The 25391-nt window shown below is 42.9% G+C and overlaps 1 protein-coding gene and 2 long non-coding RNA genes across 14 annotated transcripts in view; 1 reads left to right on the top strand and 2 right to left on the bottom strand.

Annotated features, from left to right (window-relative positions):
• Positions 1 to 900: 900 nt before the first annotated feature.
• Positions 901 to 1722, bottom strand: LOC119710251. The gene is made up of 5 exons (XR_005259526.1): positions 1657 to 1722; positions 1538 to 1578; positions 1279 to 1446; positions 1114 to 1195; positions 901 to 1033 (listed from the first exon to the last, which is right to left on the bottom strand). It is a non-coding gene; the product is annotated as an uncharacterized LOC119710251 (long non-coding RNA).
• Positions 1723 to 2690: 968 nt separating this feature from the next.
• LOC119710250 lies at positions 2691 to 3130 on the bottom strand. The gene is made up of 3 exons (XR_005259525.1): positions 2982 to 3130; positions 2818 to 2897; positions 2691 to 2741 (listed from the first exon to the last, which is right to left on the bottom strand). It is a non-coding gene; the product is annotated as an uncharacterized LOC119710250 (long non-coding RNA).
• A 5998-nt stretch (positions 3131 to 9128) lies between these two features.
• The window catches only part of NCOA3 (nuclear receptor coactivator 3), a 54486-nt gene continuing 38223 nt past the window's right edge, over positions 9129 to 25391 (top strand). For 5 of the 12 annotated variants that reach the window (XM_038158594.1, XM_038158600.1, XM_038158597.1 and 2 more), the window contains exons 1-2: positions 9402 to 9781; positions 16717 to 16756. The gene's annotated coding sequence lies outside the window, so the exon portion shown is untranslated. The other 7 variants (XM_038158589.1, XM_038158599.1, XM_038158601.1 and 4 more) reach the window with 7 other exon arrangements.

Raw genomic sequence — 25391 nt, 5'->3', positions numbered from 1 at the left:
ATCCTTCTGCATCTGAAAGAAAGTTAGGGCAAAAGTCAAAGGGCTGCAGGATAACTTCACAGCTCCAAACATCCAGTGTCAATCTAGGAATACCATCTAGACTCCAACTACACCCCACACTACAAATCTCAAGTCTCCGGGACTTGTCCTATGGCACCAGGCTACGCAGCAGGGCAGAGTGGCTCCGGCACAAATATGTGCACACACCCGTGACACAGGACGGGACATGACAAACAATAGGGACACAACAGGGACAGAAATCTCTTGGCAAGAGGAATGACTGCAAGGACCAAAAGAACGCAAAATGAGATGACCGAGGCGAGATCCACGACGAGCTGATGAGGCTCAGAGAGCCCAGGAGAAAGAAGATGCTAACTGAAATATTTATTCCAAGAAACTGCAAAGATGGATGTCCGGGAAACCTACGGCCAGAATCCTCTACCAGTCCTCACATTCTTACAAGTCCTAATCCACCACAATGGATCCTTGTGCGGCACAGCTGTCCATGCAGCTCAGAACAAGACCTGAAAAGACATCTGACCGGATGCTTCTAAAGACAGATGCGATTCTGATGCCTGTCTGAGCTCCCGAGTCAAAAGTTTTATGGCACTGGTGCCAGGCCAAGGAACTCTGAGATCACAGATGCTAAGAATGATGCCTGGGTTTCTGACAGGCCCCTCAAAGGGCTAAGGTAAAACACATGAGACACCCAAACACACAGAATGCACAATAGACAAGTGACACGAGACACACCGGGACTGCTCTGCCCTGTGCACCTCAGTGCTGTGATCACAAGTGAAACTTTCCCTTTCAGTGGCCTAAGGGGCACTTCCTGCACATCCCCATCTCCAAAGCGGACTCAGAAACCCCTCCGGTGAGTCCCAATCCAGCATCCCACTTTCATCCCCTCTGCGGGTCGCAGCCCTCTACTCATCTCTCAGACAGGTGGGCATGCCAATCTGTGTCAGGTGCAAAAGAAAGCAGCCTCGCCATCTGAGCAGTCCCTGGTGGCACCAGGCTGTTGTATCTTGCTCTGCCAAGAGAAAGAAAACCAAACATCAGTGCACAAGCTTATCAGCACATCGGCCAAAACCTAACACGTCTGTTACTCACCACATTCTTAAGAATGCCAAAGGTCCTCGGGCCACACGCTTTGGCCGTGCTCAGAGGCTGACGCCATTGTCGCAGGGTCTGCCTAGATTAAGCAGAGACAACTTGATTTGGCATTGCTGAAACCTGAACGGACCCTCGCTCCTGCTCCCTACCTCCCCGACTCACCACAACTCCTTGGCCGGTCCTGATGGCTACCCAGATAGAATGGTGAAATAGAAAATTTAAAGGCTTCATCGCAGAGTCCTGTAATATTTCCACAAGGCCCACATGTGCAGGAAACCCAGTGCATTGGCCGGTGTGTGACGGGGGCTGGACATACGCCGAGTCAATTGCCTAAAGCAAACAAACGAGAATGGAGGCTTAGAGTTGCACCAGAAAGTGAGACTTGAGCAATAACTACTTCTGTACACTACTCAATGCTCACCTTGCCCACTCAGCCTCGACTGCTGCATCTGCCTTGACTTCCTAAAAATAAAGACAAAGAACAATGCTGTAACAAAGTCACCATTTATGCTTCCTCTGCAGATACAAACAGTGACTGACCTGCTCAGGGGAACCCACGAGCCCGGGATGGGTTGCTCTGCCAAGGATATAATGCATCAGCACCTGAAAGAAAGTTAGGATATACGTCAAAGGGCTGCAGGATAACTCAACAGGTGGAAACATCTTTTGTCAATCTAGGAATACCATCTAGAGTCCAACTACACACCACATTACAAATCTCAAGTCCTTGGGACTTGTCCTATGGCACCAGGCTACGCAGCAGGGCAGAGTGGCTCCGGCACAAATATGTGCACACACCCGTGACACAGGACGGGACGTGACAAACAATAGGGACACAACAGGGACAGAAATCTCTTGGCAAGAGGAATGACTGCAAGGACCAAAAGAACGCAAAATGAGATGACCGAGGCGAGATCCACGACGAGCTGATGAGGCTCAGAGAGCCCAGGAGAAAGAAGATGCTAACTGAAATATTTATTCCAAGAAACTGCAAAGATGGATGTCCGGGAAACCTACGGCCAGAATCCTCTACCAGTCCTCACATTCTTACAAGTCCTAATCCACCACAATGGATCCTTGTGCGGCACAGCTGTCCATGCAGCTCAGAACAAGACCTGAAAAGACATCTGACCGGATGCTTCTAAAGACAGATGCGATTCTGATGCCTGTCTGAGCTCCCGAGTCAAAAGTTCTATGGCACTGGTGCCAGGCCAAGGAACTCTGAGATCACAGATGCTAAGAATGATGCCTGGGTTTCTGACAGGCCCCTCAAAGGGCTAAGGTAAAACACATGAGACACCCAAACACACAGAATGCACAATAGACAAGTGACACGAGACACACCGGGACTGCTCTGCCCTGTGCACCTCAGTGCTGTGATCACAAGTGAAACTTTCCCTTTCAGTGGCCTAAGGGGCACTTCCTGCACATCCCCATCTCCAAAGCGGACTCAGAAACCCCTCCGGTGAGTCCCAACCCAGCATCCCACTTTCATCCCCTCTCTGGGTCACCGCCCTCGACTTATCTAAGACATCTGGGGAACCCGGTCCATGTCAGGTGCAAAGGAAGGCCACCTCGCCATCTGGGAAGTTCCTGCTGTTGCTGGGCTGTTGTCTCGTAGTCTCCTACAGTCAAGAAAACAGAGCATCACTATGTGATCTTGGCGGCACGTCGGCCACACCCAACCATTCTGCTACTCACCGCTCTCCTAAGAATGCCCGGGTCCTCGGGCGGCACGATTGCGCCGTGCTCGGAGGCCACGCTGTCGTCGCAGGGTCCGCCTGGGTTAAGAGCGGACGAGGTGATGTGGCATTGCTGAAAACCGGAGTGGACCCTCGCTCCTCCTCCCCGCTTCCCTGACTCACTGCAACTCCTCCGCCATTGCCAAAGGCTACCCGGGTGCCACCTTTAAACAGAAAAAGCAAAGGCTTCATCACCGAGTCCTGTCGGACGTCCACAGGGCTCACGAAAGCAGCAAACCACGTCCATCAGGTGGCTGGTGACGGGGGCCTGGCATACTCTGAGTGGACTGCCTAAAGCACACAAACGAGAATGGACGCTTAGAGTTACAACAGAAATTGAGACCTCAGCAATAACAACTGCTTCTGTCCACTGGACACTGCTCACCTTGCCCTCTTCAACTTGATTGCTGCTATCCGGCTTGACTTCCTAAAAATAAAAACAAAGAACACTGCTGTAACAGAGTCACCATTTACACTTCCCCTGCAAACACAAACCGTGACTGACCTGCTCGGCCGAAGCCCTGCATCCGGAATGGGGCGCTCCGCCATGGATTCTATCCTTCTGGATCTGAAAAAGAGTTAGAACAAAAGTCAAAGGGCTGCAGGATAACTCAACAGGTGGAAACACCTTTTGTCAATCTAGGAATACCATCTAGAGTCTAACTACACCCCACACTACAAAGTTCAAGTCCCCGGGACTTGTCCTATCGCACCAGGCTACGCAGCAGGGCAGAGCAGCTCCGGCACAAATATGTGCCGACACCTGTGACACAGGACAGGACGTGACAAACAATGGGATCTCTAAACACAAACATCACTTTATACTACAAAGTGTGACACAATGATGAGAAAAGAGTTCCTGGCAAGAATAAGTAGTGGTGAGGACCACAAGGATGCCAAAAGAGATGACTGATGCTCAGGGGACAGTGGATGGAGGCAGCTCCTCTAAGGAGCAGAAGACTGGAACAGAGTGACCTGTTATAAGACCTGTTGGTCACGATGATCAAGGCAGCTGTGAGACAATGATATGTTTAGAATGTTCTCTATATCATACAATCTTACGTGCCCCAGGACTTTACAGCTCACGGCTGGAAAGGATGGATGCTGATACAGCCGGGAACAAGGCCTCAAAAGACGTCTATGACTCGATGCTTTGGAGATGTGACTCGAGATGCGGCTGAGCCCGCCGGTAAAAGAACAAATGATACTGGCATCCTGCTGAGAAGCGCCAGCGTTCGAGAACCTAGACACGACAGCTGATGGTTTTGCTAAGGGCCTCGAGGGGAGAAGGCAGAGATATTGGATCCAAGGGACCCCAAAGACACACTAAGTAACACAGGACACCGAACGACACGACACAGACCGGAACTGCTCTGCACTGCATACCCTACAGCTGCAATCGAAAGCAGAGCCTCTCCCTTTAGCTGTCCCAAGGGGCCCCTTAGAGGACATCTCTTCACCCTCTGCAAATTTTTAAATCTGTCTAGGAATTTCCAAGCCACTACTCTCCTATCATCCCATCTCCAGGCTGTGGCCCCCAACTTATCTTTTGGATGACCGGTGAGGTGAATCCACGTTGGACCTGAAATGAGTCTGCCTCAGAGGGCCCTGTGATCCCCTGTTAGCCTCTTAGTCAGCTACAATAAAGAAAACAAAACACAATGTATGAGTTCAGTGTTATGTGGGCTAAATCCCATCAAGGCAGCTACTTGCCCTCTCCTGAGTGTGCCGGAGTCCTTGAGTCTCCAGCTTCATCCTGAGTCCAAGGCTGTGGCTGTTATTATGAGCAGCACGTGGATTAGAGAGACATAAAGTTACATGGCATTTCCGTGACTGCAATAGATGAGCTTGTGCGCTTGTGACATGTGAATGCCTCTGCTACCGTTGTGAAAAGCCTTAGAGGGCCCTCAAATAGACACCATTTCTCACACTGCTGCCTTCAAAACCCCTCCACAGTAACTCCTAACCAGATACCTCCTCCCTCTCCCTCTCCTAGTCACAAACCTCAACTCATCTGAAACCTGAATCTCAAGCATCATCTTTGATACAGGGAAGATCCCTTTTGTAACACAATGAAGCTGCAGAAAAAAACATTGTACTTGACACAACCTGGATTTTCTGGAAGTTATGCTCCTCAAAAAAAAAAAAAAAAACCAAAAAAAAACAAAAACAAAAAAAACCCCAAGAACAAAACCAGAAATTATAAAAGCACTTCATCACCCCTAAACACACAACCCAAAATCATGAACTCAAATACTCCCTGCATTCAAGGCAGTTTTCTTCATAGCATCTTCAAAGCCTCTATGACTTCAGATACCTAAAATTACCTGCTGAAAACAAGCTATGATAAGCTAAAAGAGCATCTTCACTGAAATGAGAGGAAAGCTCTTATCCCAGCAGATCCCAGAGAGGGAATGAAGCCCCTCTGCAAAAGCTGGGGTTAATATACCCCTGATGGTGCCCGCCTCTCGTTCCCATGGCACCCAGGAAAAGGGAGGGGGGCAAATCCCACCAAGTATAAAAGCCCTCAGAGCGGCTGCAGCTGTTTGGCTCCTCTACCTTGAATGCAAGGGGAGTAAAGGGCTTGAAATAGGAGAAAACTCTTCAGGGAAAGGACAACTTTTTCTTTTTTGCTACACCTACTTAGAGCAAAAGGGCAGAAAACTGGTAAGAAATAAAACTTTGTGTTTAGGTAGTGTAGCTAGACAAATTGGGTAATTTGCTGTTAACTTAAATATATATTCCTTGGTGACTACTGAGTAGTACTTCACGTGTGACTGAGTAGAGAGGAATATTAATGATATGAGTAGTCTAGGTCTCCTTGGGACTTCTAATTAGGGCAATCTACATTATAAACAAAAAAAAAAAAAAAATAGCCTCCCAGGCAGCGTAAGGGTTAAATACATGCTAGGCTCACCCTTCTCTGAGATATTTGGTCCTAGGGCATAGAAAGAAGCGCCCTGAAACGCACATTTAAATCCTTAAAATGCTGAAAAAGGTAGAGATTCCTTCAAGTGAACCCCTTAAAATGAGAAAATGGGGCAGTTACCTCTATTGAAACTGATACAATGGCTAATTAATGGCTTCTTCCCTTTAATTTAATCCTCTAAAATATTGGGAAAAGAGGGGCTTTCCTCACTTTAAATCTGTCTCGTGATGAAAAAAGAAGTTTGAAATCCAAACCCTTAAGAAGGAGGGGCAGCTGGGCTTCCCCCTCAATTTAAGCCTTAGGACAACAAAAAGGGGGTGGTTACCCTTAATTCAAAACCATAAAAAACATTGCCAAGGTTTTCCCCTTCTATTTAAACTGGAAAAATAATGGAAAATGGGGACTCACTATCAATTAACATCCCTAACAGCATAGAAAAGGCAGGAATTCTTTCAACTGAGACCATTAAAATTGCAGGGGAAGCAGATTCCCTCACAATTTGAACACAAAAAATAATGGAAAAGGAAGCTTTTTCCTTCCACTTAAACCCCATTTCTCCTAATAACCCCCCTCTTTTTATGGGAGTGCTGTGGAGGGTCTGGAGGCTCTGGGGAGGGATTGACACAGTAAAAGGAGAAAGTTGGAAGCTCTCTCCTGGATCCCATATGCTGCCCCTTGGCAAAAGGTTCTTCCCACGGTGTTTTCTCGAAGCGATGCTCCGTGCCCCGGGTGGGTCCGGCTGCTCCCCAGTCCCTGCTGGATGCTCCAACCATATCTCCTGGAGGGACATGTAGGATACCCCCATCAGCCCCTCTGGACTATCAGCTCCCTGTGCAGATATGCCCAGGTAAGACTCTGAAAGGAGATGGTCACACGGGGTGCTGCTAGACCTTGGAGTGGAGGTTGAGATAAAGAAAGGTCCTGTGGGGAGTTCCCTCCCCTATAAAGCCCTTTGTCTGCCCCTTAAACAATGGGGTGCCAGACTTTTCTTTCCAAGGAAACTAACAAGTCTTTCCTCTCTGTGTGCCCGTGGCCAAAACTGGGATTTGGCCTCCACAATTGCAGACAGAGAACAATTTCTCACAGACCGTAGCTGCCAATACCAAGAACTCTTGCTGCCCCTGAAGTTCTCCTGCAAACAGACATTGACACACAGCAGGGGTGAGTTTGGTTTTACAGGGAAGAGGGCCGGTGTTCGTGCGCAGGATTTCTCCCGGAGCGAAGCTGCCCCCGCCGAGAACTCGGGCTGTCCTGGCAGTGCCGAGCACCTCCTGCAAAGTGGCATCAGGAAACTCGGGGGGTGAGTTTTTCTGTGCAGAATTTCTCCCAGACTAAAGCTGAGGGCATCCAACCCTAACCACAACAACTTAGCTGGGTCTAAAACTTGCAACCTTGGGACTGGCAGCGTGGGATCCAACCCACTGTGCCACCACTGGGCCCCTTCTAAAGCATTCCACTGCAGTCCTAAAACTTTGCCTTTTCAGAGGGTGCTTCTTCTGATCCTGACTGTAATCTTCAAAATATGCTAAAGAATCCTAAAATAGCATTGAAAAAGCCCCAACAATACCCTAAGAAATCCCAGAAAAGTCCTAAAAAACCTTCCAAAGTCCCCTAAATATCTTTAAAAGTCCTGGGGAAAAACTCAAAAAAAAACATGCTCAGCCTCCGCATTCCACCTCTTGCTCTCTATCTCACAGATGTCATCCCTACACCTTTCTGCAGTGGGTCTTCTTGTCCTCTGAGGGTTCTGTCATTGACCTCGTATGAGGGTTGCTGTGTTGTCCCACTGGGAGGGTTCCGGTGCGGTCTCGCTGTTGGGGTTGCCGTGTTGTGCTATTGTTGGGGGAAAAGGCTGCTGTTAGGGAGGCTGCTTAGGGTGAAGTTAGGTCTGGAGTGAGGGGTGCTGTACCTGTACCCTACTCTTGCTTCCTAAGCTGATCCCTGTAGCCCTGATCGCCACTGGACTGTCCAGCCCTCAAGCCCTCTCCCTTTACCCCTCAACCCCCACCCCTGCCCCCAGCCCACGGGCTCTGTGTGTCACCCTCAAGCCTTCTCCTTTTTCCCTTAGCCCCCAGTTTCTCTGTGTCATCCTCCGGCTGCCCCTGCTACCCTCAGCATCTCGGTGTGTCACCCCCTGTCCCCTCTCTCTCCCTGTTCCTCCCTCAGCTCCCAGCCTCTGTCACTCTCAATCCTCCGCAGTGCCCCTCAACCTGCCCCTCAGCCTCCATGTGTCGTGCCATGAAAAGACCCTAAAAAACCCTAAAAATTCCCTAAAAGACCCCTAATCTTCAAAATGTCCTAAAAACCTGAGAGGCAAAGGTCATACACTCTAGGTTAGAACCGGTTGGCATACACTTGCACATGCAGAGCCAAGCAGACACAGACAGACACAGGTAGTCACACACGCTCACACCTACTCACACACTCTACTCAGCCCCAGCATGCGTGTCACAGGCCTACAGTGATTTTGGTGCAAGAGCACTACAGTCTGTGTGCCAGCCCTACGGTTCTGGTGGCATGTTCAGCCCTCATCACGGACATGCAATGATGACAGCTTGAGCCCCAGTGATTTCAGCTCTTGACCCACAAGCTTTATTTCACTGACAGCTCTCTTCTTCCAGCTGCAGCTGCACGATTCTCCAGCTTCAAAGGGCAGCATCTTGCTCTTGGCTCCAGCCCTGCAGCACTTCAGCTCCTCCCCGAGGCTCTCTAAGCCCAGCCCGCCATCAATATGCCAGCCCCACCGTGATTTCAGCTCCTGCCCAACAATCCCCAGTCACCGTGCCAGCTCCTGCCTCATTTCGCCTCGATGCCAACAGCCCCCTTCTCAGGTCTACAATTTCTTTTTCATTTTCATTCAGCCGAACCCTAGAACGTGGCAGCGCCTACGCCGTCACGTGACGCAGGACAAAGATGGCGGCTTTCGGGACGGGGTCTTTTTTTTCGGTTTGTGGCGCTTTTTGTGTGCCTTCCGCGAGTCCCCGGTGCCGGTGATGGTATTCCGGTGCACCCGCACCGGAAGGCGCCGCGGGAAAGTGGTTTTGAAGCGCGGGGTTGGTGACGGACTTTCGATCCGGCAGCAAGCTGGACGGCTGAAGCTTGTTGGGGTCTTTCCTGCGGCACTTGGGGCGTTTCGAGGGGAGGGCCGGGGCAGGGCGCCGTGCCGACGCGCCGAGGCACCGTGTCGTTGGGGGGGGGGGGGCGGTGTGCAGGCACGCGGTGCTCGTCGGCAGGGGGCAGTGTGCCGGCCGGCGGGAGATGGGTCCGGGGCGGGACGCAGTGGCGGCGGTGGGGTTTGTGTGCGGGGTGGGCTTGATGGTGACTGATAGCTCTGTTGGAAGACTGCCTGTTTATCTAGTTAAATCATGATCCAATTAACTCTTGGTTGTCTAATTTAGCTGCTGCTGTGGATGTGCGTACTGTTGTAGTGGTTAATCGATTCCAGTATTAGATAGTGCCATCTGGAGCACTAATTAGGGCCCCCTCTAGACTATGTGTAAAAAAAGAAGAAAAACTATATGTCTGGTGCAGCAGTAGAAAATTCCAGGCTCCCGGGGAGTAAATATTTTTCTCTAAATCGTTATTTTTTTTTTACTCCCAGAGAGTCTAATGATACAGATACCGCATTTCGTGACCTCTACGAACACGAAGCAAGTGCCGCGGGCACGCGCCGGGGGGTGAACGGCATAGCCAGCTTCCCCCGGGACCGCTTCCTCCTCCCCGTTTGAGCCCGCCCTACTGCAGAGACCGCGGCGATGCAGAGGCGACACAGGAGCGCTGGCGCCAGGCTGAGCCTGGCGGCTCCGGCAGCGAGTCCGGCGCGGACTACAAGTACCGTGAGCTCCCGTGTGGGTACTACAGGTCCCACAATACCTCACGCCGCCTGGTGTCCCTGCTTCGGTCCCGATTTAAATCCAGGCAGTGAGGAAAATGGCGGTGCGGGGCTGAGTGTGGGGGAGATGGAGATGTAGCTGAGCTTTGGCTCATTTCCCAGGTGAGTGGGATTCGGAGGGAGGGAGTGAGTAACGAGTGGAGAGAGGGGAGTTCTGGTTCGCGTTTCCCTGCTTCTAGTGTGGAGTGGGACTGGGATGGCGGAGGGAGCGCTGCCCCTTGCCGGGGAAAGGAGAAGCTTGGTGGTGGCCTTGAGGGGTGGCTCTTTTCTGTCTTTCGCCCCCCTCCTCAATATGAACGTGGCTCCCTGACGAGAGGAGGAAGGGGAGCGTAGATGGGTTGTGTGTGAGGAGTATTCCCAGGGCTGGAGATGAGGGGATTCCCCGGGCAATGGGGCAATGTGTGGCTGCCTTTACCTCTTTTTAGCTATTGTAACTTTACTGGTGACTGAGTTCTGAAGGGGCATTCCTGGGGCAGTGGCGGGGAATTGATGTGTGGGCTGAAGGCTTCCCGTGTCGCTATGTGATGCACATCTAAGTGTGGTGATTTTGGGTGGAGGTTCCTCGTAGAATACAAAGAGACCTGAGGTCGCTGTGGACCTGGCTTTAGAATCGTCTGACCCAAGGTTTCTCAGTCTGAGTAGAGGCGGGGTGTGGGTGAAATACCTCGGTTAGAATGGCCCTCTCTACTATTCGTTTGGGTTTATCTGGTACCGAGGCGGTTCCAAAGACCTTGATAATCGCGTTCTCCTGGTCATCCTGTAGCCTCGGTAAGTTTTAGAGCTGACTTCTCTTGTCTCCTTCTTATCTCTGGTAATAAGAAAAGGGATGAAAAACACTGCAACGGAAAGGTTCATTTCCATGTCTCTTGTCCATTTCTGCCTCGTAGCTGTAATGAAACTGTTATTGAGGGGTGGAGATGAGATTCCCACCCCCCCGCCCCGGCTTGGGTGGCATGCCACTGTAGGTGTTACTGTTTCTGGGATATAAATAGGGCGATTATGAGTTAGAATGTAGCGGGAGGTTGAGATAATTCCCACGATCCTCTTTCTTTGGTTCTAAAGTTGGTTCTATTTGTGGTTTCTGCTCCTACTCCTGAGCACGGTCAAGTTTTCCTTTAAAAGCGAAACTTCTCAATTTGTCAGCTCATATTCAGACTCATTTGAATCCTCAGTATCTTCTTCCTCTTTTACATAGAAGTTAACAGAAAATAGTATGTTGGAGTCTAACTAAAATAACTAGACAAAACAAAAGGAAATCTGATTCTGTGAGGGATGGCAATTTCTAGTATATGGTATCTGTAATACATTTTAAATGGATTCTTAAAATAAGCTTAAAATTTTTTTTAAGCTTCATCACTATTGTAAAAATAAGTACTTTCTCCTGGAATATTTCTATCTTAAAATCTTCTGCTTCACTTGACAAAGTCATATGTTCTGAACATAAAATGTAGCTTCATAGAAACAAATAGTATATGAATGAAAACCAGAGAATAAAAGCTTGGGTTTAGAAGAAAAAGACAAAATTGGGTCCTTTTGGGGGTGGGGTTGGGCTTTTTGTTTTGTTTCAGTTTTGTTACTTTTGATTTTAAACAAGATTGTGCATTATAACATGCAGTGATTACATTTACTGTTAACTGCTGTTACAACTGCTGTTCAACTGACTGTTGTAAAGAATTTCCTTCAACTCTTACTACTACTACTACTGGTTTGGTTTTTTTTTTAACTAATGCCATTGGATTTGATGGATTCACTGCTGACGTGTGAAGATAGAGGCAGTGGGATATGGGAAGTGATAGACAAAATAAACCCAGCATTCAGCCTCACTTGAAGTACCTCTCCTGATTACAGTGTGTTATTGCCAGTCTGATTTTATTTGGAATATGACTTGCGTGCATTTTGGGGCTTGCCTGTGGCTTTGTGTTTCTTGGCTTTGGATTTATTAACTTGCATTGCCTAGTTACTTTTTTTTTTTTTTTTTTGCATTGTATCACTGATGTAGACCCTAACATACAGCTGAGCCAAAATGCAGATTAGGAAGAAGCAAATCCATTTAACAATGGAACCTTATATTTTGATCATGGTGGGGTTTTTTTATTAATAGTGGACAAGAAATCACAATCACAAAACCTTTATTATTAATATCTGTGGTATAGTTTCCTAGAAAATGGGGGTTGTTTTTATTTTTCAAGAACTCTGAGAAAGAAAAGGTATCTTGATTATATTTGCTTGCAAAATTAAACCGTTTGTAGCGTGTGAAAAGGTATTGGACACTTGAGTCTGACACTACAGGCTGCTTCAACTCTTGCGTTTAAATGAGTCTCTCTTGAAAGCGTGGTCTTAAAGGAGTGTACCGTACAGGATCTTCTGCATTTCATGTTCAAGGTTTTTGAGTACTTAGAAATATCTTAAATATTCTTCCGACTTGTTTTAATTTTAAAAAAATGGAGGAGAGTGGGAAGGTAGGAATAGTACCCTTTATGCTAAGGACATCTGACCTGAATGCTGGGGCAGCCTGCCTTTGTAGTGTTTTTTGTTCGTTTTTCCCCTTTTTGCCCCTGACTCAATCTATTGATGTTTCTAGGTGTAGTGTATTAGGAAAGAGGCAATTGTAAAAGAATTTAACTGCTACTGATTTAAATCTGCTATGGAATGTATTTCCACTCACTGTGATTTTCGTATGCTGCATTTAGTTGAGTGAAGGTACATCAAATTATTTTGATTTATCAAATACCTCCATATTTATTTATTTTAATTTATCAAATACCTCCATAAATGGGAGGTATATTTCAAATGAATCCTGTTACTTTAATACTACTTAATTGGTGACTTTTTAAATGTACAGTTATGAATAAACTGATTTTTGAAAAGTGAAACACAATTACTTTGCCTTCAATCTCTTGAAGGATATATAGTCTTCTGTGTGCTGTGTGTTTAATAACAGAATGCCCCGCCTCACTGAAACATCCCAAAGTGATTGAACAGGTAATGTAACCGGGACTGGACGGGGTGACTTTTGTTGCGGTATCTTTTAATTGAAGGGTTAAGTAAAAGAGAGAACTAAACGATTTACTTTACTCCAAAAATCCCCAGTGAAATACATGTTCTGCCCAGTGTTTTGGGGAAACGATTGTTCAAAACAGTCAGGGGTTCTCTGTTCATTTTGTGTGGGTCCAAAGAACTAAATAAATCTAAATCAAAGGTAGCATTCCTCTGGTTTTGCTTTATGCACTCAATTTGTAGTTCTAATGCTTTGCCAATTGCCCTATAGAGTATATGAGCATCTTAACCTTGCTGGGTTTTTTCATCACGTTCTCTGGAGGCTAGTAAGGCACTAGAAGGCTAGAAAAGGGTAAACTGTGCTACTTGCTTTTTGCTGCTACGTGTGTCTGAGGGGTAGCATTCTATGTGGATAAACTTTTTCTAAAACCTTTTAGACAGACGTCTAAAAGGAGCACAGACGCGTGTGTGTGTGCGCACGCAGATAAACAATCAGTATATGGTAATGCTACATTGTTTTTTTTGAATCTTATGGAAGAACTAGTAAAGGGTCAAAAATTAATTTCTTGTATTAATAATGACAACTTTAAAATGGTTTTCTATTTTTGGCAGCTTACATCTTAAGGAAATGATTTCAAACAAAAATTTGCAATGTCTTTGTCAGTGATTTGGATCGGCTTTTCAGACATCATCTCCTATAATAATTTCTCTTTCCCCATAAAGGCTAGGCTACGGAGGTTAGGTGGAAATAGGGAATTATGACTTGGTTTGCAGTTCTTTTTGTGCTCAGTCCATCTTTGCTGCTGCAAACTAAAGTAAACATAGCAGCATCTTTTGTTATAGTACCCTCCTGGTTTCATCTTCTATGCCAGCCTTTTTGATGTTCAGAGTAGAGATTTCTGACTCAATGGGCCAGAATGTCACTCAGCACATTGCTTAACATTCTTAGGTAGTAATTGAAAGAATCCCCTCCTAATCAGTATTTCAAGTATTTATCTAGTCATAGGTTCAAAGGTAGCGCTAATAGCAACAAAAGCAAGCCTACTTTATCTGCGAACTGTTCACTTGATTAAAATAGAAAAAAGCAAACATCTCCTGTTAACCTAGAATGTACATTTGATTCCCCCCTTAAAATCAGGAAGGCAGTTTCTCTAATCAGTGCACAGAAAACTGAAAAATGGAAACATCTTCCCTGGCTGAAGTAGCTTTCAAAGACTTTTGTATTACAACTGTAGGTTTTCTGGTGAACCCCCTAATTTTGGTGATGTATGTTAGAGGCTGTTGAATAAGATTTGTAGAGGTCAGGTATAGAACTAGTGCTAGCAAACTTGGCAGGCTTGTATTGGCTGTGTGAGAGACAATAAGCAGGTAACATGGATGATGAGTGGGACTCAGGAACAATGGAAAATTGTTGAGTGCAAATTCCACTAAGTTGAGGGACAGCCATTACTTGATCGTTTAACAGGAACAGAATAGCTTGTGTGTCATCCACTGTAGTTTCTGTTCAAATGTACAGCTACAACGTAGCTTTATCAACTGCTTTGTTTTCTCTTACCCATCTGTATCTCTGTAGCTGAACCTCCAGTGACCTCTATCAAGATTAATACACAGTATAATAATATTTCAGATTGGCCAAGCAATACTTTTGGTAGATGAGCAAATTTTTTTTTTTATTTCTCCTCATATTAGGTCTGCTTTATAACAATGAAACTTTTGCTTTAAACTAAAGAGTCTGTCTAGGTGGAAGTGGAAGGTTGTTTGAGCAGTATATTTGAGACAGCTTTTTAAAAAGCTCTTTTAAAGCAGTGGAAATTTCCAGGCTTCACAAAAGAAAAGGAAAAAAAATTCCTAAAAACAAAAACAACAACAACCAAAAAAAACCTTTTAGGATCCGTTTTAGTGTCTGCTTTGTAAGTTGCAAGAAGAGAAATGTGAAAAGGAACCGCAGACATTCTGGATGTCAGCCTGAGAAATTTTCCACTGTTTCCTTTAATAACACGCAGGCACGCTTTTATTGCTGGAATTCCAGTTAGGAATCTTTTTCTGACTGGAACTTCAAGCTATTTGGTGAGCAAGTGCTTGCTAAAAAATCAATTGTCTAGAAATAAATTCTCATATGCCAGACTGTGCATAAACCACTCTCATGCTAAGTATCAACTACTGCTTATATTAATTTAGTTTCTTGTTTTACAGTGTTCTAACCGTTCCTATTTCTACATGATCACTGCTAGGTGACAACACATCTTTTCTTGCTTCCGATGGTAATTCTGGACCAACCTTTCCAGTAAGGACTGCATGCTGCTAAGCTAAAGGTCTTAATTATCCTATCTTTAATATACAGAGGAAGAAAGACATTAGGAAACACATCTCCTGTAAAACAGTTAAACTTAAAGACTATTCAATGGTTCTTTTTTAAAATATTGTAGTTTCAGATACAATGGTGAAAATCAAACTGAAGGGATCTATAGGTTCAACCTCATTTGTCTACCTTAAAGCTCTTTTCTGTGTAAGTTGCTCTTATTTACTAAAAGCTACCTGACCTTTCTCCAAGATGTAGAGCACTCTGCACTTGGAATGTGTCTTGTCTTTCTGTCACTACAGATATTTATTGTTGGCTTCTGCTGTTTTGGGGTAGGGCCTAAAGAATCCTTCATATACTGGATTGAGGTTTTTGTTTACTTAAATGCTGGAGTGGGAGCTAAGATACTGTATTTTGTAAAAAGTAAGCAGCATCACAACAAGCTCTTGTCTTACTAGTATTAATTGAAAATACAAAACCAGAACCCTTTAAGTGCACATTAATGGACTTTTGTCTTTTTAAGACAGCATAGTACATTTCCACAGCTCTCGAGCCAGGTCAGGACCATTGTGCTTCCTTTTCTGTTACCTCTCTTTGTTGGGCTACTTTTTTTTTTTTTTTTTTAATAATTATATAAAAATTTCAACATCTGGCTTCCTGACGGCTCGTAATCCTTTCTCATGTATTTACTGCTAATGAGAATGCTAATGACTAAAGTTAAAAGTAGCGCATGTTGAACTTGACATGAACCTTAATATCTTTTCCAGCTTATGTAAGGATTGTATTGTGAATTGTGTATTTTTTAATTGGTTGCTCACGGATTAAAAGTACTGAAATTACTGCCACTGTTTTGTATATCTTTTGGGTATCTTATATAAGCTTGTTACTTAACAAATTTGATGCAAAGTTAAAGCTTGACATGGACTTCTAAGTTGCAGTGAGACTTTTTTTCAAATGTAGATTTAGTAACTACAGGTAGTAATTCCAGTCAGAGTGGTCACTGAAGAAGAAGCCACGGTGACTTAAGAGAACTTTCTTTTCAGGGTGACTGACTGAATATATCCCTATCATTTGGTTTGGGAGACTTGTCCTTACTCCAGTGATGCTTTGGTCTTTATTCTTAGTGTTTTACCTAGGGAAGAAGAGGATGTGCTATAGCCAATAGATCTTTGTTCAATTTTCCTCCACCCAGTAAAATAAAAAAAAGTAAATCTGAATTAATTCTTCTGTCAAAATGACTGACCAGTGCTAAGTAGTGTACCAAAAGTTGAGTGTTGTCAGTGAAGAAAGAGATTAGAAGATTGAAAATACTACATTATTATACAGTCATGCTATGCCTTCCTCTCGAATGTAAGTATTTCTGGTATATGCAGTATCAACGAGTAAAATGGACTGTTTCTGTGTTTTTAATGAGACACAGTATTTCCAGCTTTTTTTTTTTTAATGTTCGCCTTACAGTACGAGGTAGATCTATACAAAACCACAAGTGTAATGGGAAATCAACTGGAGGAAAGTGTTTTCTTCTTCACTCATTTCAGTTACTCTCCTTATTTCCAGATGGCAGGGTTAAAAATAAAAAAAGGCTACTTTCAGATAGTGTAGAGTTTAACTACGGAACTGACTGCCACAGAATATCCAGCAGCTAGGAGACTCAGTCGTTTTGAACCTGGAAATTCCTGAACAGTAGATTGTAAACTTTGAGAGCATGCTAAAACACATTCATATGCTTTTTTTTCCCTAGGCATTCCTACTGGCTTCTGCTGTAGCGAATACTGTGTTCGGTAAGTTTTCTGTCACAACTAACTTTGTTTTCTCTGGATCAATTCTCATGAACTATTGATATTTAGGGAGTTAAGACAAGGAGAAAATAATTTCAATTCCCTTAGAAAAAGAAAGGGTTTTTTTTTAATGTTCCATGTTAATATGGTATATATTTTGCTGTCTTCCACCTCACTCGAGGAAATGCATGGTATGACCTGGCCTTGATATGTATCATGGTATCTAACACTGTTAGACTTTTGGGGAATACCTGGACCATTAAAGGATGCTCCTCCTAGGATGCGGGATACAGTGTATCCTTGTGTGTATATATCTGCCTTTGGTTTTTAATTCTCTCTATCACTAGTACTAGAGTTTTCTTCTTCCTGAAGTAACCGATAATTATTCTGAGCAAAGTATTTGTGTTATTTTTAAGGACTGATGATGAAACAGGATTTCTTAGCTAAATCTGTTCTGGGCTCAGTGCAGATATAATGCAAAACGCTGCTGGATATTGTTTGTTTGAGGTTCGGTCATAGCTTCTGGGGTAAGCAGTTTGAGCCTTCAATATTCGATTACATTGATATGTCAGCATCTATCCCTGTTGCTGGAGGGTAGTGAACTGAAAACTTCTCTGGACATTCTATTCACTGGGATTTTGGTCTCAAGAAAGGAAGCGCCTCCTTCGGAATAATCTCTTGTTGTAAGTTCAACCTGTATGTTGTGCAGTTTAGCAGGTGCCCTGAAATAGGTGAGCTGGCTTGGTTGGAGTAAGGTGGGGTTAAAGCAAAATGAAAGAAAATGAAAGGAGACAGTTGAAGGCAAACCTTTGGAGAATGATCTCTTCAAAGGACAGAATAATTTGAGGGTTTTTTCAGATACCCGTGTTCATCAAAACATTACTTTTCCTAAGCCATGTTTTGCAGACAGATGACACACTGGGGTAAATGAGGTGGAGACAAGTAAGAGTCAAGTAAGTAAGATAAATAACTTTTGATCCTGACTGGATGCTGGCACTTGTCTGAGCATACTGTCTAAGCATCCGTCATAAATCTACTTTGGATGAAAAAGAAGATCACATAAGTTTTATTCTTAAAGAGGATTAATGATATCAGGCTTAAGTTTAGTATGTTCTTACCTTGTGTTCCCTCCATGGTGTGCTGTGATTATCCTGTTATTGCTTGTACACTGTTACTTATAGGCTTCATCTGTATGAGAATGTAACAAGTTTTCATACGGATGAAAGCTCAGGAGTAAGGCTTTGTAGCTTTTTCATCTTTCAGTGGACTGTAACATACACTGAAAAATACTTACTGGACTTTGAAAAGAGAAGCTATTCTATGCCCAGAGACAATTACTAGTAACCTTTCTCCAAATAATTTTGACAGTGCACAAGAATATAAACTTCTGACTGCAGTGTACCTAAACATAACTTCCCATGCTGTGTGGGATGTCCTGTAGCAGAGGATCATTCGCTGGATGAATGTAGTGTGGCATTTACTGATAAGAAAGCGCATTGCATCCATCACGCTTCATAGCCAATCTTCTGCAACTGCATGACATAAAGGCATGACTGTGTGCTCCTCAGTTAGTTGCTATGTTTTATTTGCTAATCAGATGCTAATACGACAACTTTTCAATGACTCTCCAGCTCAGTTTTGTTGACTGTTAGGTACAGTTCAGTCAGTCTACTTGTATGGGAACTAAAAAAAAAAAAAGCAAGGAAATGTAAGGAAAAAGTAATAATAAAAGAAATTTACAGCTCTGTCCTGGCGTTTCCACCAGCGCACTATATGAGAATACATAAAGTTTGCATCCTGATGATGTGAAACTGTACAACTGCTTAGCCATTTATCTGTAAACAAGGAAGGAACTGGATCTGAAAACATAAATGCTTTTGGCACTTGAACAGGAAGGATATCATCCCATCTGGTTTTGGTAGTCGTAGACCTCTTGTACTAACTTCCAGAATGGTTGCTAATCTTCATAAAATTGCTTTGAATTTCTATGCTAATGTTGACAGCGTCATTTTGGAGAGTTCTGCGGATAAACATTTCTGCTTGAGGAGTGCCACTTGTATAAAAACTTTCATGAGTAAGACTGATTTTCTGCCTGCCTGAGGAGTCCTTGGGAGCTCATGTGAGATTTGTTGAAAAATGGCTTTTTAATGAAAGGTACTGGTTCTTTAAAAGAACATTAGAAAAACTGGAAGCATAAGGTTTTTATGCAATGGAAATTTCTTGTAAAGAATAGAAAAGTTTGGACCAAAAAAGAAAAATCCAGAGGACACTGAGAGCCTTACTTAAAAGCATGCCATTTTTTCTCATAAATGGGCAGGAACAAAGATCCTTGATGGTAGGAATGAATGTTGTGGTCAGGATTACATACTCTGTGTCCAGTAAAGATGGGACTGTTGATGTGTGTGTGCAAAATCTAAAGCATGCATGATATTAATAAGACATACCTCTTAAATCAGAACCAAAAAGAATGTGGTAATATATCTTAAAATTAAACAAAGTAGGGTCAATTGTAATGTTACTTTGCTATCTTAGCTGCCCATTGTAATAATGGTTTATCTCAGTATCTTATGTACTACGTCCCAGTTTATCTCTGGGCTGTAGTACATAATTCCCTGACAACAGTGTTTTACTGAAAGTCATCGCATAATTATGCTAGCATCAATCCAAACACCGTGACCAAAGTTAGTGTTGGTGGGTCAAGGCTTTGTTCAGTCAAGCATAAAAAAAATCTCTCAGGACAGGGATTCCGTAGGCTATCTGAAAGTGGTTCTGGTGTTCAATCACTATTTATAAACTGAAATTTAACTCGTTGCAGGTAGTAAGGCTTGCCTATTGCTCTTTTCTTGTAGGCCTCGGAGGAGACTCTGTTACTCTCCGATCTCTAATACCTCTCCGGGTGGTACTGCACTGTTTTATGTAGTATTGAGCGAAGATACCAATCTTTGGGCTTTTTCCTTTTTATTACTCCATCTTGCTTAATTTTTAAATAATTGAGCCCGTAAATCAAAGATTTTATTTGACCAGAGACATGCACAATACCACTGCAGCTTTGTTTTGAGCAGTAAATTGTAGCAGATGCTCTGTGATAACCTGACTGTATTGAGGAAAGATTAATTAACCTGATTTGGGGGGGATTCTGTTCTGTCCTTATTTTGCAATTTCACTGAAAGTATTGTATCTACTAAGCTCTGTTCGCTACGAAGGAAATACGGTACGGATTATGAAAAAGAAATAGAGGAAAGGGGATCCTAATTAACGGAATGCTCAAATCTGTCGGTATAACACAGGCAGAGAACTGATTTGGCTTTAAATATTGAATGGTAGGCATTGTTGTTGAACTAAATACTTTTTGCAGAATACCTCTTGCAGCCAAATGAAGTGTACCTGCATATACTCAACCTTAATCAGATTGTAATTACAGCATTGAGCTTGAAACATTTCCATATTTCAAGGACAAATTGGGGTTTAGAACTGGCGCCTTTGTATTAAGTAGCTGTACTTATTCCTTTCAATTAAATTAATCATAAAGAAGCACTGATACTATGCATGGAAAATGTGAACTATTTTGATTTCCTTTCTTCAGTAGCTTATTTTGGTTTTATTAGTTTCTAATCTTGTACTCTCATATCGGAGAGTCTAGTTTTGCCGAAAACTCGTTTACTTCATTAACAGGCCTTTAATTATTATTAGATCGGCAAATACCAAGATCTAATCTTAAAAACAAAGAGGATGTGTGTTTTTCAATAAATTCTTTAAAGACTGTATTTTAGTAGCATGACAGGAAAAGATACTAAGTAGGATTCTCAAAAGCATTCTTAAGACACCAGGCATTTAACTCCCCTTAAGGCCAGTTTGTGTGAGTCTGAGTAGACTCACACAGTATGAAACCCTGTAATGGATAGATGCCTTCCTCCCTACCCTCTGCCCACAGCACTCAAACACTTTTTCAGAATGTGAATCTACATTTTTAAAAGTGTAACATTTCTGGTGTAAAATAATATATTTGCTGACATTACTTCTCTAACTTACTTCTTGTGCAAACACATAAATAAATGTTCTTAAGTACTGCATCCGCTGACTAGCAAAATGTGCCAACGGCAAGGCGATGTGATTTATGGAGTATATTTGTTTCATGCTCATGGGCCCACCCTTACTGATGGGTGTAAATATATTCGTTGTGAGCTGTCATAATCAAGACAGTATGTATCACTGTTGTTTACTCTCCATTGGAAAAAGCCTGTGTGTTCTGTTTTGAATGTCACTGGAGCTCTCTAAGTACCCATGCTGGGCAAAGGCCAAGTTAAGATACAGGTCCTCGACAGACTTCAGATCTTGATTTATGAGATAATTATCTATTACTGTGTGGTAAATTGGAAGTGATTGCTGTGTTAGTGCTCATGAGACTTTGTGTGGGACTGGGCCCCATCAGGTCACAGAAAAGACTACTAATAGCCTTATTTGTCTGTTGCATCATCTGTGCAGTGCACAGTTTCAGGAATATGCTTAAATTAAGAATGTGCAACAAGGATTAAAGAAGTCTTGAGAGGTGGAGCTGACAATAGTATTTGAAGTTTTTGGAATGACCTCACATCCTTAGTATTTTCATGTAAGTTTCTGTATGTCTTTAAAAAGCTTATGGAAAAAATAGTATAATGTGCCATAAGGAAATTTCTACTCTGTTTGCTGGCAAGGTAGTCATCGAGCAGGGTGCCACCTTGCTTGCTAAACTGAGTGTGCCGTCTACACGGGTTACTTGCTAGAGGGGCAGGAAAGTGGGTTTTTAGCACTGTTGCATGAGACCTCCAGCTACCATTTCAAATGAAATCTTGAATTGGGAGGGAGGTAAGGGTGGCCTTTGCTAAGCCCTCGATCCTGCTGCTGCCTCATGCTTTGCGGATGCTGTGTATGGGTGCGGCAGTATAACCTAGGAAAATGTTCCCTAGCTACTGTGCTGCCAGTCACTTTAACTGCTTTGCAGCTGGCAGGTTTATAGAGAAGTTGCTCTTGGTCTTGGTACTATAGTGATAAAGTGTGCTCTGTTCTGTCAGCACAGAGACTAAGCTAACTTGGTTAGATGAAATACTTGAGGATCTTGGCCACTGGTTTAAAACAAAACTGAGCATGTTAGAGTACTTTAAATAAGGCACTTACCAGCTATACAGATATCTTCATTGGAGCAGCAAGATAAAGTTCAGTTTGTTTAGACATTCAACCAGTTTCTCTTCCAAAGCTTTAACTTCTTGGACTGAATAAAAGGTTACACTTTGTTCAACAGAAGCCTCTGCTCATATTTCAAATGTCTGAACCAGAAAGTAGTTCTGAGGCGTATGTCAGAGACAGGCATTAAAGAATTAGAACAGACTGCTGTGATGGAAAATGTTAGGCATCCTTAACCACAGATGTAGTTGTGCCTGCACAGGCACTGATATGCTGTAGTTTATTTTTCTATTTTAGGCAAAGATGCCTACCCAAAACTAGCAAGGTTCCTTTCTTTTTACTGCACCAATATGTCAAATCTAACTTTCATTCAGTAGCTCATCCTAAATTCAGCCTGAATCAACAGATGAAACATCTGTTGCAATGCTGGGTTTATCAAGGCTGTTTTATTAAAGATGAAGTATATTAAGTAGAGGGTGAGTGTGTGTATGTCCCTGTGCCCTCAGATGTACTTGTGGAAATGTCTGTTGGTTTTAAATGTTTTAAATGGTTTTCAGCGATAGATTCCTTCTATCCTGCTGCCAATGTGGTGCTACAGATTGTAGAAAAAGCAAAAATAATACTATTTCTGTTTGTTAGGGTGTTATTTTCACGACCTGTTAGTTTTAACAAGGAAGGGCAAACTATATCTGATTGGCCTCATGCATGATGCAAATGTGGCACGTTTTAAAAACAACTTATTTTCAAAAATCTTTACAAGGCTTAAAACATTTTTACACATTACCGGTGAATGCGGTTTACTTCTAATTGTTTCTGTAAGCTAGGTACAGTCTTCAGAAACTGGACAAATGCATGCTGTAGACTTCAGTAAAGAGCTTGCGTGCTTTCCCAAAATGTGGTTTTCCTAAATGACTTCAGAATAGGACAATGTGGATTGGGTGGAGCTGCACAGTCTCAGTAGGACTGAGACGTGCTGTTAATTCAAGGGCAGTCTCTTACTAGCTTCATTAACTGCATGATAAAGCAAAGAAAGAAAAGAAAAAAGAAAACTAAAAGATATATTTTTAAGGAAATTGCATAGAGTTTAGGAAAGGGTTCTCAGAATTAGTAGTTTTTTGTAGGTTTGATGGTGCAAAATCATTGTGAATCTTGTTTGCTTGGAACAGTAATTATACAGACTCAGACTTTAGTTATTAGGTTACGTATGTGGTGATGTAGTAAAAAAATCCAAATTTTACTCAACTTTTGTAACTGGTGTATTTTTGGAGACAGTGCTAGCAGTTGCCAGTATTGTCTTCCCATCCCCCAGCTTTTGAGTCTAGTTTGCTTGCAGCTGCAGTAGTAGGCATCCTTCTTTCAGGAAGTGACCTTGGCTTGTATTAATCAAATTCAGAAAAGACAGAAAAACTTCTTGCTAACATACTGACTTGATATAAAATTTTATAGTATCCATTTTCTTCTAAAATGAGGCCATCTCACAAAAAGGGCATTACTTTGTGATATCTTACTGTAAAAGAATTTCTCTAAAATTACGTGGTATTCAGAGAAGGCAAAACAACAAAACCAAACTGCACTTTTTACTGAGAAGAATGTATTGAGAGCTTTTAATAAAAGTAACTCAGTCTTAAATTGGTATTGGCAAAACTGTGTCCTAATGTGGCTAAGCTGTGAAAATACAGCATTATTTGATAGCATTTTCTGTGGTGTCTCCATTTTTGAATTACAGTAGTAAAGTTTGGTAGTAGGGCATGAATTCAATCACCTAAGATCTTGTGATGGCTTCAACTTTCTGACTTCAGGTGTTTTAATCACTTCCTGCATCTTTCGTTAGCATCTCTGAAGGCATTACACTTAGCCTCATAGTAGCTGCATTAAGCTGCTGCTGTGCCTATTTGCATGGATTAAGAAAGTAATCTACCTGTGTCGGTTCAAGAAATCACTGACCTTGCCCACCAGCTGGAAATTGGTTTTCTTTGGCTGCTCTGGAGTGGCTGACTATACCTGAAGCGGGTTTTAAGAGGCTTTGCATGATTATCTTATTGCCTAAAACTATTTCGTGAATTCAGTCGCGGAAGTATGATTTGCAAAAGTATGATATACGTAAGTTTGATTGGCAATGTTTTCATCCGGCATAGCTGTTTTGTAAGGGTCTTCATCCATTTTCTGGACCTGTATAGAGGTCTGAGACCGGAGTATCTTTCACCATTACAAAGTGCACTGAAAGCCTTTAACGTTCTGGGTAAGATAACTTACTGATTTTGAAACTGCATGTTGATGGAAAATTAGTAATAGCTGCCAACTGACTAATTTTTTTTCCACCTTAGGTTGTCATGTGCATTATCCTAAACAATCTACCTCGGCTTCAGGTTTTGGAAAGCTGGGTTGTATTTTCACCAGCATCCTTACTATAAACCTTTTCTGTATGTGGATGGCATATTTACTCCTTTTACCTCTTCTCAGTATATTCAGCTTCTTGTCAACCTTTCTGCACTGTGTTGGAGATCAGGCTATGCCGAAATACATGCCTCCAAATGTTTCCCAATTTGACTGCTTCCTGCTTTGGAATGGTTAGTTCTGTGTGTTTTACTCTGCAAATGTATGCGATGACTTGCCATTCTTGGTATCCAGTCAGAGCTGCTAAAATCTCTAAGGAAGCCTACGTGTTTCTGCTGTATTGAATCATTTTCTTAGGTTACAATGCTAAAGAATTTGCCTGAACTACATGCTTTACATACTTCCCTTCATGCTGTCTTGTGTTATGGTGTCTGTTGCTGCACTGAACTGAATGTCTTTACAGGAGCTTTAGTCCTCTTTCCTTGCAAGACCAATAAAGGGGTCATAGATCTGTCGCTCTCCTTGCTTGAGTATAGCTGGACATTGATTTTTTTTTTCAAGTTCAAATGCCAAAACACAATCATAGATCTTGTCATTCAGATTTGGTGTCATCAACATTTTCACCACTCTCCCAGAGAAAAACCTGGTGGCAGCACAGATTTTGGGGTACCCCTCCATGGACTGATTCACCTGGGTCTGTAGTTCCTGGGGTGAAAACTGCTTTGTTAGTGATGCTACAGTGGAACAAGAAGCCTGTTCTATGTTTGTGCTCTAGTTATGTAATAACATGAGTGAATATGCATCTTTCTTTTCAGGTGCTAAATGAAGACAATCTATTACAAATCTCATGCCCAGGGCATTTTTTACTTTTTTTTTGGTAAAGTTTTTTGTTTTCTTTTGCTTTTGTTTGTTCTCCTTTGCAAGATTTTGAAGACCTGAGGATTTTTGTAGCCAAGAGCCATGACTTCAACATTCATCCTTCATGGAGTAGATGATGTCCTTTTTTGTAGTCAACATCTAGAAGCAGGCTATTATTACTGGTGCTGTGAGGACTGGGCAGCAGGTCTTCTTGGGCTGCCCAGCCTTATGCCACAGTACCGTGGATTCCTCGTTTGACGTGAAGCAAAGTAAATCACTGCAGCTCTGG

This window comes from Motacilla alba, chromosome 20 (assembly GCF_015832195.1).
Source record: "Motacilla alba alba isolate MOTALB_02 chromosome 20, Motacilla_alba_V1.0_pri, whole genome shotgun sequence".
NCBI classification, from domain to species: domain Eukaryota; kingdom Metazoa; phylum Chordata; class Aves; order Passeriformes; family Motacillidae; genus Motacilla; species Motacilla alba.
This window is presented reverse-complemented; position numbering and strand designations above follow the sequence as displayed.